The 16535-nt window shown below is 39.1% G+C and overlaps 1 protein-coding gene across 3 annotated transcripts in view; it reads right to left on the reverse strand.

The window, feature by feature from the left end:
* LOC149932931 (toll-like receptor Tollo) overlaps positions 1-16535 on the reverse strand; it is a 113912-nt gene that overhangs the window by 63035 nt on the left and 34342 nt on the right. The window contains exon 1 of one of the 3 annotated variants that reach the window (XM_090155190.1): positions 11178-11269. The exons of the other annotated variants lie outside the window; for them this stretch is intronic. The gene's annotated coding sequence lies outside the window, so the exon portion shown is untranslated. Of the gene's footprint in view, positions 1-11177; positions 11270-16535 lie in introns of those variants that run through there. 3 annotated transcript variants of the gene reach the window in all.

The raw sequence follows: 16535 nt of genomic DNA on the forward strand, positions 1-16535 counted from the left end.
AGGTGAAAATACAAGTTTAGAATTTAAATAAATTTGATTAAAATTTATTTTTACTTAACACAATAGTTAACTACCATTACTTAAACTTTTAAAGGCCGAATTTCAAAAATAAAAGGTCAAAAACTTACTAAGCCTAATCATTTAACCGACAACAACGGCGCCATTTTGTCAACACTGAACATGAACCAAGTTTGTCCACATTGAACTAAAATTACCCGTGATTTTCCAATTGACAGTGCTTTTTAAAGCCCGAATAGAGAGTGCCCTTAGATTCTTGGTCCACGGTTAAATTTGACAAGTCTTTGGTTCACCCTAATATTTTGATATACGTGGCGCCATCCGGCGCGAAGACTTCACGCCTTTAAATGTCTTTGTAGAACCCCTTCCTTAGTCTATGGTTTAACTATCTTCCAAACGGGATTAAACTATTTTTTTTTTGTTGCAGTGGTTAAAAGTATACAATCAAGCGGCCAACTATACAGCCAATATCGTTCTAAAATCGCGATAAAAATCCCTAAATAGACGTCAGGGCCCAAAGGCTTAAGAAGGAGAGAACAAAAGGAAGACATTAACGGCCTTGGACGGGCGCGACGTTATTAAAGCGAGCGGGCGCTGGCGTGTCAAAGGAAGCGACAAGGACTTACGGCGGAGGAGACACAAAGGCCTAACAAGTAAAGCGCGGGCAAAATGGATTAAGAAACATCTCCGCTCGCGAAAACAAACGTTTTAAAAGGATTTCGTCCGATCTAAGAGAACTACGCCGGTGGTCGCGTTCGCTCTTTGTGTAAGAGCTCCGTTTTAATTAGCTTCGCAGCGAGATCCTTTTCCACTCTCTCTCTGTCTCTCCTTCGCCGAGCGTCTCCTACTTTATTTACGCGAACGTTTAAAACTAAGTAATTACGAGCCCAAGTTCCTCAGTTTCTAGAAGGCCAAACGAACACTTCAACTATACACCATCTCGTTTCGCAGCGACACTCAACAATCGCGGCGGTTTCGAAATAAACGTTTAAACGTCACCCCGTCCTCTGCTCCCCCCCCCCCCCCGTTTTTGAACGATAGGGGGTAAAAGAGGGGGGGTTAAGGCGCAAATCAAAACCCCATTAAAGACTTTTCAATTAGCGCATCGGAAAATAATTCCATTTATTAACGCGCGCCGAGTCCGAGTAAATAAGAAAAAGGTGAATATTGATTTTGGCGGTTATTAGCGAGCCCATTAGGCGGTACACGATTCAGAAACCAGTTATTTTTTAAATACGTTCCAAAAAATCCAGCGTATACATTTCACCACGTACGTAAAAACAGAGTGAGAGAGACGCTTTATTTACTTTGAACATATTTGGGTTATATCTTTGGGGAAATTGTCGAGGTTGAAACAGAATTTTCAAATATACGTGTCTGAAATGTATAATAAATAGGGATTTTCCAGAATCCTAGACCTATATTACGCGAAGATATATTTAAATAGGAAAAGAACATTATAGTACGAAATATAGAAGAGACAAGTGACCCGGAACCCTTTCTCTCAACGGTTTGCATTCTTGTAGATTTGGAGCGTCTGTTAGAGTAATGAACCGTAGAGTACAAATGATCGCGGAATTAATTTTAGGGAAACGCCAAAAGTCCACCTTGAAAAATTACCATACAAACCTTAACTTTCCCCCTTTTACGGGCCACGAGACCTCCGGCGCGAAAGAATATCGACGACTAAAAAGAGACACGCCTCTCGAATCAAGTTTCGATGGCCTACGCCAGATACTCCATTTCTCAAAATTGGAAAAGATAATATTAAGCGATATTTTTTTTTCTGTGGCCTCCACACACTCTATCACGGTCTCTCGAGACAGCTTGTAATGTCACTGGATTAAATAAACACGACCAAACTTATAAATGTTTCACACATAAATGACTTTTTTAAACATATAAATTCTACCGAGATTTAAAAATAAAATACTCTACAAATATTAGATAAAAAATACGCTATAAACATGAGCCAAACTATATTTCATAGTTTCGTAAAAACATTTTTTTAAGTATTTTAAAACTTTGATCTAGTGTTGTAAGTGTTCCGGAATTTTCCGTATTTTTCCGAAAAAAAATAAAAAAAAGGTTTTCATGCCATGATTAGTCTAATATTGTTTGCAAATTTAAATAAAGCGCCATTTTTTCGAATCTTAAAGTAAAACTAAACCTTTAGACTAGCTTTAAACTGATTAATAATGTAACAATAATAATATTTTGTAGTATGTTTACTGTTATTAGACACTTTATATCGATAATAAGTTAAAATAATAAAAACCCTTTAAAAGTAATTTATGTTTAAATTTTATATTTTTCCGATTTGCGAAAAAGTTTCTGGAAATTATTCCGCATTTTAATTTTCCGGAAAATTAAAAACACTGATCAAATAATACGAAATAAACGTTAATTAATTGAGGCTGAGAAGACAACGAAGATTTAAAGTGCACAAAAAATTTTATTTTAAAAAATTACAAAATTAATTAATTAATTTTATAATTTTTTAAAATACACATTTTTGTGCACTTTTAATCTTCGTTGTCTTGCCACTCCCAATTATTTGTCTTTCACAAGTAGCTAGAAATACTTTAAATTTCAAAATATAGGTGTAAAACAAATCCCCTTTTGTATGAAACTAACATAATATCGAAAACGCAAATAAAGTTAGATAATTATACATTGATTGCGAAATACGCGAGAGCCAGCATAGCTTTATAATTGCAAGTCGAAAGTAGCCTAGATTCCGGACACCACAACGCGTGTGTACGCGACACACACAACTTTCGTCCCAGAGTGGGGGCAACCGAGGAAAGATAATAGAAAAGAGGGGGGGGGGATAAAAGGCACGTCAAAAAGAATAAGAATAATTGCCACGCCATTAAAACCGTGTATTACAATCGTGATTAACAGGTTTTCGATAATGAACGACTAACATAGTCGAAACAATCGCTTACAGAAGGAATAAAAATAGGGGCAGTTAATTTAAAAGACCTACATTATTATGACGACTCTCTCGGTACGGGTGTATCGTCGGGGCCGCACGCTTGATATCGAACGAGGCGGAATTCGGAGCAGCTCGCGGCTTTATTATCATAACCCGCCAGCCATTACCAACGACAAAAGGGGGAAAGTCCGAGGTAATAACGCCACTAGAAAATTACCAGCTCGTATTAAGAGAAACGAACAGCGAAGACAAGAAATTAAACGACTCGTAGAGAGTCATTTAAAAATATATATACGCCGCATTGCGCGAAGAGAGAGATGCATAATGCATAAGGCAAATTCTTAATTGGAAAATTTTTACGAAATGAGAAAAATGTTCGCTTTATTATGAAGAGAGCCACGGCGAAGTGGACAAAAATGCGGAAAACGGTTTTAATTCCCTAGATAAAACCGAAGCGACTTTTAGCTTTGATATCGAGCCATTAAAATACACGCTATACCTTCAATTCCGACCCGCTATAAAACGTATATTTAAATATTTCGGATATTTAGTAAAACCGCTAATCGTAAAAATAAAGTAGTTTTTTTTTCGAGATTATTTAGAAAGAGAAAACTTGTAAATCGAGTTTAGGTGATTTTGAAAATCGCTATACATTTGATATTTTTCGTTCGAAATTCCCGATAACAGGCCCGAGAAAAAGGAATTTCTTGTATTCGAGTCGAAGACGATACTGGCGCGGAGTCACTGGCCGACGCGCTCCATCGGGCAACACATGTTGCCAGTCAGCTCCGCTCTCCTACTCTTCACGGTGAGGCCCGTGTTTTCGAGGCTTTCCCAAAATTAAGCGACAAAGAATTAGCTTCTTTTTCTCGACGCAATCTATTTGGGAGACGAAAACCGTCCCGGGTCACGCGTGCGAGACCTCCGAGAAGAGTTTTTTTTTCGTGGTCCGCTTCCTCACGCGAGCTCGCTGGAAAGTCGTATCTATGACGAAAAAGAACGTACACTCGGCGAAGGTGACCCGGCTGACTTACGAGAGTCGCTTTTCGGGTTTAATTTTCGCGATAAGATACAAACTATAGCGATCCGCTATTTTGAACAGGCAGTGACTTTGTAAGCGCTCTCTTTTTCTTCTTCTCCCACGGCGACGTCTCGACACGCACAATACACCGCTGAAATTGAAGACCGGGACTCCCTAAAAATGATGACACTTTGCGAGGTCCCCCCCCCCTCTCATCTCCTCCGCTTCCCTTTGAGAATGAGCGGGGGGGGGGGAGGGGGACGCTCACAAAGGAGAGCGTCCAAGCGTGCTGTAGGAGAAGAAGCCGACTACTTTTCTTCGGAATGACGCCGAGGACAGACGCGTCATTGATTCTTCGCCACGTATAATTTATTCTACAGATTTCTTTGAGATCTCCGTGTTTGGGCGGGCAAAATTATATCGAACTCTCTTCGCGGCATTCGATTGAATTTAAATATAGGTTTTTACCAACGTGCCATGTTCAATAAAAACATATAATGTTACATCGGTTACGTAACCGTGTCGAGTTTTTTCACCTTTTAATTTTCAAAATATATTTTTAATATCATTTTAAATTCTTCGGTAATAATTAAATCAATTTTATTTAAATCATGCCAGATTAGAGCAAATTAAATTACAAATAGTAAATAAATTTAATTAAGATTAATTTATATTATATTTTATATTACCACCGCACCTAAATTATTAACCAATTTGTCAAGAATAAGAGGCATAAAATATTTTGAAAAATAAAACCAATCAATTAGAATGGAGAAAAATCCCATATAATCAATAAATAGATTTTTTCCTTTAAAAATAAAACATCCAACTACTCTAGACATTCGAGTACCGCCAAATAAATGAGTAATTAGTTGAAAAGGCAACCTAAAGAACAAAATACTATGATAAAATACATTTTAAAAGGGCAAAAAGCTAGCCTACTTTTATAGACTTTCAAAGACTAAAAATAAAGCCACAGCAACAAAAATATAGCCTATGGAAACTTTTAAGTATCCGATGAAGTAACAACGTACTTAATGGCGCAAAAAAGTGACTCGTACATTGCCCGTATATTTACCGAAGAATAAGAAAAACCTTTTATGGCTACAAATCTTAATTCGCTAGTTACGCGGACGGACTAACAGAGAGCGGCGGCTTCTTTATCGATCTCTTTTTAAAAGTCCCGCGAATCGGCCAAAACTTCTTAATGAAATCTGCATTAAACTTTTACGGTTCCCGAAATAAAGCGATTAAAAAAAGGGCCAAAAACGTTCGTTCGTTTCGGGGAAAAGTTTAACGGATGAGAAGTAATGAGGTGAAGTATATAAGTCACTGTTTGGCGCGCCTATAGGGGCATCGGGCCAGGGGGGGGGGTCAAAAAGAGGGTGCGGAAAAGGGAGTCTTGGCAACCGAGAAGAAGAATTCTCTCCGAAACTTTCAGAAGTGAATAAATGGAATGAAAAAACTTTTAAACTGAGTATCGCGTGCGAGCTTGTTACAATATATGCATTATTAATGCTCTTCTAGGCAACGCTTGACAAGGGGCAAAAAAAATTACCCCCCTCGCTTTTTTATTTAATCAACATTTCGGGTTCGGGGTAGAGATTTCCGTAGCTAGCTCCGCGCTTCAGGGTCGAACGAGCTTGTGTTTCAATTAAATAGGCCTAACCGAATTGAGGCGTGAAAAGCCACGGGCTGTATCATTAAAAAAATAACAATGAAAGCGAAAGGGCCCCTCCGAGTTACCCTTTTAATATCGCGGTTAATCACGTTTCATTTATATACGAACGTCGTTTACGAACCCATTCGCGGCGGATAGCGCTAAGCTGGTCTACCGCTCCGAATCAAAATAGGTCAAATTCCCGTACTAGTACTACGCGCCGCTGCTCGCGGTGAAACCAACATTTATCGGAGATCTTGTAAGTACGGATCCACGCTGTTCAAACTTTATTTGGGAGGGGGGGGGACTTTAAAAGGGTACGTATAGAACAAAGTTTGGACATTGGCTTCTTTGGAACTGCAGATCGTTAGTTGAGTTTGATCTTTCGAGGAAGTTTCTTGGCGGATCCCATTAATAAGAAAATACACAAAAAAGTGCCGATACATCTACTTTCATCCCCTCCGTCTTCATTTTCTTCTTATAAAGTACACTTAAAGAAGTAAGCAAAGTTTTATACCCCAGGGGCGTACTCCCCCACGGTCTCTGTAGATTCCTTTTTACCCCGGCTAAAAAGTGTCCAAAAAGCCGAAACTTTTTCCCCAGAACCCCCTAAAGCTAGGAAAGCCGTACCCCATTCGGGGCCAACCAAATGTAAACTGGGCAAAGACAGCGAAGAAGACGGAACGAGGGAAATCGAAATAAAGCGAACGGCACGTAGATTTCGCTCGTTAATGCCACGATAGTTTTCTTGGAAGGCGGCGTGGCGGGTGGAGCGGAGTTCTCGGTGAGTAAACAGCCCCCCCCCCCCCGGTTTCCCTCGCGCCGTCTCCGGTCATTCCAGAACGGATGGAGGATGGGCGAAGAAGAGATCATCCGGCGAAGGGAATCAGGCCCGTCCGCGTTTAATATCGCGGCTCCGAATGACCGGCCGATATCTCGCGTGCGCCCGTTATATCATAAAGGAAGGAGGCCTCGTCGTCGTAAATTCAAAAGCGATATCCTGGCGAAGCAACTCCTGGCCGCGAACGATTCGCTTCCTCGAAAGGCGTCCGTTTAATAAACTCGCGAACGAAAGCGAAGAGTTGGGGAGTCGCGGTTGGCGACTGCGGCTATAAACTCCCCGACTCTATTGAAAAGGTGCAAAAGGGCGCCTTAGGGGAGAAAATAGATAGCTACGCTTTTCCTAAAAGGGGACGTTTTCCAAAAACCAGTTTTCACGGCCGCAAACCGAAACCGTCGCCGCCATATTACCTTCGCCACTCCCCCCTCCTCGAAATCTTCCCTTCGTCGAGCTCCCGACTGTAATCTACGAGTATCTATAATATCGAGTCTATATCTTTTCGTATTACGCCACGGAGTATTTGGATACGGATCACCTGGAATCTTCCTATCGGGCGATTTCCCTCGGTCCCTACGTTGAAAGGATGTATCGGGTGAACAATCGAAATAAAAATCGGATAGGCAAAAAGGTTGAAGTCACCGAAAAGAGATGGAAAATACCTCTCGCGGTTTCGCGCCGAATATATCTATACATACGAAAAGGAGCGGGAGTACCCCGCGTGTTTATTTCTTTCGCTGGCAATTTAAAGGGACCTCGGACTAGTTGATTTCCAATAGAAATACGCCGTCGACGGCGTCACCCTAACTCGGTAGCTTCCCAAAACGGGGGCCGAGAGGAAGCGGGCGACGTGTCGCGAACAGCTGGAATAAAGTAGTAAAGCGGAGGACGGGAAAGCATTCTTTCTCTCCGGTTGTGGACGCGCGTCCGCTTAACGATGGAGCGCCCGGCGGATGTTTAAAGCGCACTCTGACGGACGGACGGAAACGTCGATAAGGTTTTTAAAGGAATAAAAATCGCCCTTCGATCCGCACTCTCGGCCAAGTTAAGTTGTCCCTCCCGGTCCCACCTACCGGGACGCGTCATCGGAGGCGAAGATATCGGCGACGGCTTTACGTGGCAATTCGGCGGAAGGCCGCGTCCGCGTTGAAGTTAAGCGTAACCCCCGGCCTCGACGTAACCGTCACGTAACCACTGGTTCAATTCAATCTCTTTACGTCAAAAGTACGGAATGAAGTACGGAGAGTCGTGTGCGGACTACGCTCGGCGGTGGACCCCCTAAAACTGGCTTCATTCGGGCCGCATTTGGATCGCCCCCTCGCCAAGAGGGGTGGCCCGAAGTAACCGATGCTTTTATTGATTTCGGGGCGCCCACCCAAAGTGACTGAGACCTCGCCACCTATTCGGAGAAACGACGCCCGGGGAACCCATTCTCAGCGTGTTTTCGAACAACACCCGCTGAGTTTCGATACGTGTAAAAAACGGAATTCGACCTTTTTAGACCGAAAAACGGCCATTTTCGGTATCTTTCTTCTTTTTGGTAACTCGGATTCGATATAAAATATGGCGGAATAAGGTACGGTCTCGATTTCACCCCCCCCCCCCCTTAGAACGAGGAAAGGGTTGGAAGATAAAGCGGGGGGGAAAAGGGTCAAGTCTGCGCGCGAATATTGTCCAGTAAAAGAAGTACGTAGCTGGATGGCGAACGTAAAGAGTTATCATCTTACAAGATAGTAGGATTTACGAAGTGGATCGAGTTATGAAGGTTTCCACTTGGGAAAATTTGTTACCTTTATAAAAACACACTCCCAAACGGGCACAAAAAATATATACAACTTGGAAACACGACGCTCGAGAGTCCAAATATATATATATATATATCTAAAGGGGGGGGGTCGAGATTCCAAATATTTTCTACGACTAGAAATGAGATTTATATCGACTTTACGTTATAAAAGGAGTGTGTTACGTTGCATATATATACGCGTAGTTTCTATCTATCTCCGTGTTTCTTTTTCAGCTACTTCAACACGCGATTATAGATGGACTCGACAAGAAATCCGAAAAGAAGTTCGCCCCTCTCACTCTCATTTAATCACGGCTCTGAGAAGACACTTGGCAATCTCTCCTCCAGCGAACACGGAATGAAAAAAGAATCGAATGCCCGCGTACCTCGTAACGAAACGTATATAGTGAGAGCCAATAAAATCTAGTTTGATTCCACTCGGCCGTGAGTGCCTTTGACTTCCGCGAACTGAAAACGAGATATCGATTTATAGTCGACGAGGGGAGGTACGAATCCATACTTTACGCTTAATCTAAAGTTAAACACGAGTTAATGGGAGTTTTAATGTCTCGTTCCTCTCAAAACAAGCCATTACGATATACTTTTACGCATAAATTTAATCGGGAGTTTCAGAGACGCCAAACGCGTAGTGAAAGAACGGTGAAAAGTATAGCCTTCAACAGCGCTTTTGGTAAACCTAAAAAAGTACGCCTTTATACGGTTTTTCTCAACTAGTTTCGTACCGCTTAACCTCTCCAATTTAAGTATAGTAACTAAAGATAACGCGTTTAAAAAAGGTACTTAATGTATGTTCATTACACTTTTAATGTGAAATTATCGTTCAAATAACCTTAATTACGTCATGATGAGCATTAAACTCAGAAATAACCTTAGTATTAGTAAAATTCACCCGCTCTTTAATTATAATAACTACAAAATAACCGACTAGCAATTTATATAGTTTCTTGAAAAGCCGTACGTCACGAGATTACGTTTCTGAACGACTATAAAGATTGACAAGGCAATAACTCGCGGACAAAGACGCGGTTTGAGGTCACCTTGGCTTAGAGGGACAGAGAGAGAAAGGTGTGTACCACTTCTGCGAGATTAAAAGCCGCGCAGTTCGTTTTGGGAATAATAATTTTTCACACGTTACCGTTGAATTAAATTTCAATTTCAATAACTTTACATAAATGACTATGATTATCAGCTGGGCCTCGCCGATAATTCCCGAGCGACGCCTCGGAGAAATGGAGTGGCACCGCCAAAATTCATTACAGTCAGCAACCATGGGAACACGCAGAACCGAGAGTATGTTATTCCTATAAAATGTATATCACCGCGATAGAGATAGAGCGAGGGGAGAGCTATGGGGGGGGACGAGTCGGGGTAATAAACAGTATACATACACCGGGGGGCGGCGCAATTCCGTCCGCCCCTCTCAGTAATGACACGACCCAACCCGAGATACGAATGCAATCTAATAACACCCTACGCGCCATTCGTAAGTATCAATTTTAATTTCGTATGAAAAGGGTTCTTCCGAATATGGTTCAGCTTCCTACAGCAACAGCGAAGATATTTCAAAAGAAAAATTTAATAAATGCGCCAGATATGCCGTTGCGCTGGCCAAAAAAAATAAGAGGAAACAAATTGGTCAGTAACGAATTAACGTTTCACATTTGACGAATTGAAATATCAAAGCTTTCTTATCACTGACTCTACAGGTTTAATGTTTTTAAAGGCCGACCACATAGTTATTAGGTTTACTCTGTCTTTCACTGGAAGCCGGCTCGCTGCGAGACACATATGATACGCAAGCAGCCAACTACCAGTGAGAAACAAAGTAAACCGAATAAATATGTAGTCGGCAGTATTGAGAAGGATTTCATCAAATTAATCAGCTCTATTTTTTACATTTAGTAGTAATTGTCAACGTATTTTAAATAAAATTACGAATTTAATGAATTAATAATCTAACAAAGGGACCACAGGAAAACCCTAAAAATATGTATAGAAAAAGAATGAAATAGTGTTGTAAGTCGGAAAAATTTCCGCGGAAAATAAAAAAAGTTTTAATTCCATGATAGTCTAATATATTGTTTGCAAATTTAAATGAAGCTGCATTTTCGCCTAATTTTTTCGAATCTAAAAGTAAAACTAAACCTCTAGACTAGTTTAAACTGATTAACAATGTAACACTAACAATGTTTTGTAGTATGTTTAATGATATTAGACATTTTATATCGATAAAAAGTTAAAAACATTAAAAACCCTTGAAAAGTAATTTATGTTTCAATTTTTTATTTTTCCGATTTGCGGAAATTTTCCGCATTTTATTTTTCCCGAAAATTAACAACACTAGTATGAAATGTGAAGTCGATTTATCGGAAAAAAGGGAATGTTAATTTAATTTATAGGAAAATTAGGGATTGTGAAGTCAATTTATAGGAAAACAGGAAATGTGAATCCGATTTATGGGAAAAGTAGATATATAGGATTTTAGAGAAGTATTTTCCCTAAAATAAAGTAAAATATATTAAACTTATGTTGAAATTATAAAAATATAGGTTTCAAATAATTAAGACGCAAATTTGGCTAAATGCTCTAGCAACCTTGTAATTTGTGACTAAAAGCGGCAGTACGAAATTTTTTTAAAGCATAGAAAAATAATCTAATTATAGGAAATAATCGAAAAACATTAAAAATATAGAAAAATATCCGAAAATATGAGAGAATTCACTCGAATTTAAGCTCTATTTGATAAGTCAAAAGTGTAGAATTGCCTCGAAATTTAAAATAAAACTCTTTTATAATTATATAACTGCGCCACTGAAGGAAAGACTGAATAAGTTTCGACTGTGGAAAAACGAGGGCGCAAAGGTAAAAATAATAAATTGGCAAATTCCGTACCGAAATGCGGCTCCTTATACGCTGTAATTGGCCATCCTATTTCCCAAATATACGAAGCGCGAGAAAAAACTGATAAAATACGTTCCGTAACTTATACGGGAGGAGGTTGTATACGGACCGGGAGAATAATTTTTTTTACAACCTTAACGTATCTCTTCCTTGGATATATATTCGTTGCGTTCTTTTTCCCGCCGTAAGAATTTATTTTCTTAGCCGCGGCGGAGGCCATAAACTTGGCCTTCCTTCGTATTTCATAAGCGAAAAAGATCCGCCAAGATCGGAAGTTTTTTACCCCTTAACATCGCGTTAAAAACTAACAAAAATAAGAGAACGAAGAAAGGAAATAGAAGCGTCAAAAGAGAAATACATATTTTAACATATTCAGCGGGTCGCCTCCGAATTTACACACCTATGATTTTCCCAAGCGAAGACTTTTAAAAAGTTTCGTTTTCCTACGAAAGACTCGAAATATTTATTCCCGCGATTGTCTACTTTCGCGTTCAATCAACGAAGGCAGCGAGTACGAACCCGCCTTCCGCCCACCTTTAAACCCGACTGTCTTTCCGACTTGACAGAATTTTCTTATTTTCTTTAAAAGAAGAACATTCTGACAACATTCTTCGAAAGCGGGTTATACACGACTCTCGAGTCTTTTATCTTTGTTATCCAAAAGGATCTTTTAGCTTACGCGATGCCTTACTCTAGTTTCTTTCTCGCTTAAAAACTTTCGACTGACAACGTTAAAAAATTGAGTAAAGCGGAAAGCTTTCGGGGGGGGGGTCTGCCGCGATGGAAAAGAGGGGAGGTAGAGGTACCGGTAAAGCCAATAATGCGGAAGGAAATCTGTCGACTTCGAATTTGGGGGAAAAAGAGTAAAAAGTTTAAGCGAGATATATTTTCCCTACTCGAGGTAAAGTTTGGCGCGATAGTTTGACAGCGACTGTACATTCGGATCAAGAAGGAGAAGAGGAAAATAAAGGGGCTGCTATACATCATCTTCAAGAAGTTGATGGAGAAAAGGAATTAAGATGGACCCAGCCCGAAATGCGCCTTATAAATCTTGGGCAAATTAAGGTTAAAGCTATGACGTCGCGAAAAAATAGAGAAAAAGTAACTCGCTTTCGCTTACGAACGGTACTAATCACGTACGTTTCTCTGGATATAATTTTAACCGCCGTGGAGCTCTACGATTTCGTTTCCTCGCCTTTATATTATTCGTCTAAAGACTGGGAGCTCGGTCTGGGAGAAGACAGCTCACACGCAATAAGATTGTTATTCATACAAAAATTGCGCGTAACTTTGCCATGCAAATTCGTGAAAAAAGAGAAAAATCGGCGCGGAGACAAGAAGTTTGAAGGAACTTATTTTAAACCCATTTTGACGGCTTTTTGGCGTAACGAAAACGCCAAATGACGCGCGGATACGACTTAATCTACTCGATATATTTTCCTTTTTTTTTGGCAGCCGAGAAATAAAACAACCCGGGTTAGGAAGGGGGCGGGGAAAACCAAAAGAAATCAGAAGTTAAAAGAGTGAACTAAGAGAGAGAAAATATCGCTCAAATTGACCCAACTTTCCGTGGCAGCGTAATAAATCTCTCGCTGAGAAAATAGAGATGAAGAAAAAAAAAGTCAAATAAGTCTTTCATTAATCTGGCGCAGCTCGAGATTATAAACAAGAGGAAAAGGTGGAAGGCATAAATTTTAATCGGAAAACCCGAGAACTGACTGGCCCGGCGAGACCCCCAATTAGGTCATACTTCCAAGTACTTTCCCTCCCCGATCTTTAGTCGATTTTTACGGATAGATTATATTGTATACTAATTTTACGGTAAAATTGGGTAATAAATTAATACGGTGATTTTGTGGAGATATTCTACTTGCCGCTGTTTTTGGGAAAGTGGAGTAGATAAATCTCCGCGGACCTCTAAGGCCCTGACACCCGGAATTAGTCAAGTCTGTTGCAGTCCCACTTCGGGGTTATTCTCTACGCGTTAATTAACTTATTTGCCATATTGGTATCAAGCGTAATTGCGCTTTCTTTACTGAAAAATAAATTTCTTAAATGATATATTCCCTTTGTTTCTGTACGGAAATCTAAGATTTGTATAATTTAGAGTGTAAGTATAAATTATACAAAAGTATTCAACGACCAAAAGACGGTTCCTTTTTAATATAATAGTTCCGCTTCGAGTTTATTCCTTAGGACGTTTTAATTAATAAATTTTCCATATTCGTGTTAAGAAGTTTTTAGATTGCATTTTCCATTGTTAAATAAGAAATTTCTTACATTGGATACTTCAGGGCCCCCAATCAAATCTTTAATTTTTTAAAGGAAAAATAGGATTATATTTCCAAAAATATAGAGCTATATATTCAAAATAATAAGATTTTATGTGACTATATTTTTAAAATTATAGGATTTTACAGGACTATTTTTCAAAATTATAGGATTTTATAAGACTATTTTTCGAAATTAGAGGATTTTACAGGACTATTTTTCAAAATTATAGGATTTTACAGGACTATTTTACGAAAAAAATTGGATTTTACAGAACTTTTTTTCAAAATTATAGGATTTTACAGGACTATTTTTCGAAATTATAGGATTTTACAGGACTATTTTTCAAAATTATAGGATTTTACAGAACTATTTTTCAAAATTATAGGACTGCATATGCCATTTCATTTACTAACGTTGTGAATTTAAAAACAAAATATATATTTAGTGAAATAAATATTTGATTTTCACTTAAAAATATAAACCATTTAACCATTCTATCACAAAAACATACTATTAGCTAACCGTGAAAATAATAACATAAGTATAGGCTAGAATGACTTTGTATACGAATTTATAGCTAAATCTAGCAATTTAACTGACAAGTTGGTGGCGGAATTTGAAATGGGCAAAATATCAAAATTCTAGGATTTTATAGAACTTTTTGGGGATTTTGCAAAAAGTATAGGATGTTATAGGACATTTTTGAAAATATAGGATTTTATTAGAATTATAGGACCTCTGGGGGCCCTGATATTCACTTTGTTTTTGTACGTAAAATGTAATTTAGTACGCGGATTAATATAATACAAAGGTACATATTTTCAAAAATAAAAAATAGTAATAATTTCAAATCGTAATGTTTTACGTTCTGTTCAATAATTGACGTTAGTCGAGATTCCTATACGAATATGAAAGTCGAAGTGAACGATCTACTATCAAGGCGATTCCCCCGACTGCTACAAAAGCGAAACACGTATTAGCGATGGGGTAAAATCAATACCGAAATCGTGTAAGAAAGTCGTAAAATTGTGATATTTTTGACACAGAATATTCGAGTAGACATGACAAACATAATATTCCTCGTGGAAAAGTCATTTTCTTTTATAAACAAAACACGCGATTTTGATCGAAAGCCACGACGAATACGATATTGCTTCGGATAGGGCCATTTTCATCAAATTTGCAAAAACACGCGCGATTACGAGATACATCGGGGCTCTTGAAAAGTTGAGCAAAAAAATTCAAAACAAGCCGGAAAAATGGGGTAGGTACATTTGTTCGAATTTCAATCGTCCGAACGGTGGAAAAAATGTTCGAATTTCATTCGACCGAACCGCCGAAATAACAAATGTTTCAATTGTTCGAATTGGACCCCTTGTTTGTTTCATTCGTCCGAATCGGTAGCATCACTTCTGTCGTTAAATTAGTATTTCTTATTGCTGTTTTTTTTTGGTTCGGATTTTTTTTAGTGCAAGAATTAAAAAATTTTCCTTTGGCCGACAGTAAGTGGGAATTGCGTTGAATGTTGTAGATATTTTAGGTTAGGTTAGGTTCACGTTAATGTTACTATTTTCTTATATAAACAATATTTAAAAAACAACCAATTCATAGTTTGCACCGAAGGGAGGGGCCTATGGTCTCCAAGGAAACTGGGAGGGCGATCAAAAATTCAAACCATTTCGCGCGTAGCTACTAAATAGGTAGCCATTTTGTTGGTAATCTCGTCAAAGCTACAAAACGTATTAGATTTATGCTTTAAAATTTTAAATGGGCCCTAAACAAAGCCAGATAAGATTCTAAGGCCGGGTTATTTAAATAAAATATCAAATTACGACAGAAATATTTACGAAAAGAAGTTAACAAAGCTTATCAAAGTTAGGCCTTTGCGGTCATCCTTTTTACAATTACCTTCACTATCGAATAAAATAAACAATTTTCGCTCTCCCTTGGTAATTGAACTACTCGAACAATTTTTAACCAGGCAGATAACCATTTTTAACGTGAAAATAATTAAAATCCGCAAACAGACGATTGAAACTGTTAACCCTCCCGTTTTACTAAGAAATCTACACATTCAAAATGGCGGCAAAGAACAGTTCATTCTTGCTCAAATTAAATATTTATTCTTGGTTCTTATATCTATACTTGGAACTGCGTCATTGATGACGTAGGGATGCAAACTATGTATTCCTAATGTTCGAAAAAACAGACAAACGATTATTCGAACAAATGAAATTCGCCAGTAAAGTTAACATAAATTGAACGACTAAATCACCAACAAAAGTTGCGATACATTTTTCGGGCCAATGAAATACGTTTTCGCACATACGATGCTGTTTTACGGCATTCGGACAAATGATCATTCGGACGAATGAAATTCGAACAAATGTACCCAAATCGGAAAAATATACGTACACGGTTCACGCATCGAGCCAGACGTATAATTTGAGATTTCTTTACATACCTTACGGGGTAAGGTGGAAAAGTTGATTTTTTTTTGCATAATACATCATTGACTGGCTATCGTTAAATCTAGGCGCGCGTATCTAGCGCGGTTTCACGCCTAAACAATATCAAAAACGGAGTAGATTACGACATCAAACTTCCCACTCTCGGACCAAAAGGGAGCCGCCTTCGATAGCGCTGGCGGATTACTTTGAACAACGAGTATAGTATTTTCATACGCGGGGATTTAGAAGGCAGGAAAGCAGCGAATGCGGTCAAAGTGGAGCGAAATCTCCCCGGCGGCACGTTCCGCCGTAAGTCAAAGAGAGTGGGAGGTGTATTTACGTGGTCGGACGGAGAAGGGGGCTACACCCCCCCCCGTGAACCCGCGACCCTCCCCGCCTTCGACAGATTCTGATCGAAATAAATGACGATCAATTTACGGGAATCGATTAAAAAGGGGGCTCGCGATCGTGTTCACCCCCCCGGGTGGCCGCTCTATCTCTGGAGTGCTTAGCCACAGACGAACTTGTACAACAGCTGACATCGATTCGACTGTCCATAGACCCCGCGCGCTCGTCAAAGGGTTATGGAGTCCATTGGAAAACGCCTATTTTTAATTTTTACATA

Source organism: Leiobunum rupestre, chromosome 8, assembly GCF_980474605.1.
Source record: "Leiobunum rupestre chromosome 8, qqLeiRupe1.1.hap1, whole genome shotgun sequence".
Lineage (NCBI taxonomy): Eukaryota > Metazoa > Arthropoda > Arachnida > Opiliones > Sclerosomatidae > Leiobunum > Leiobunum rupestre.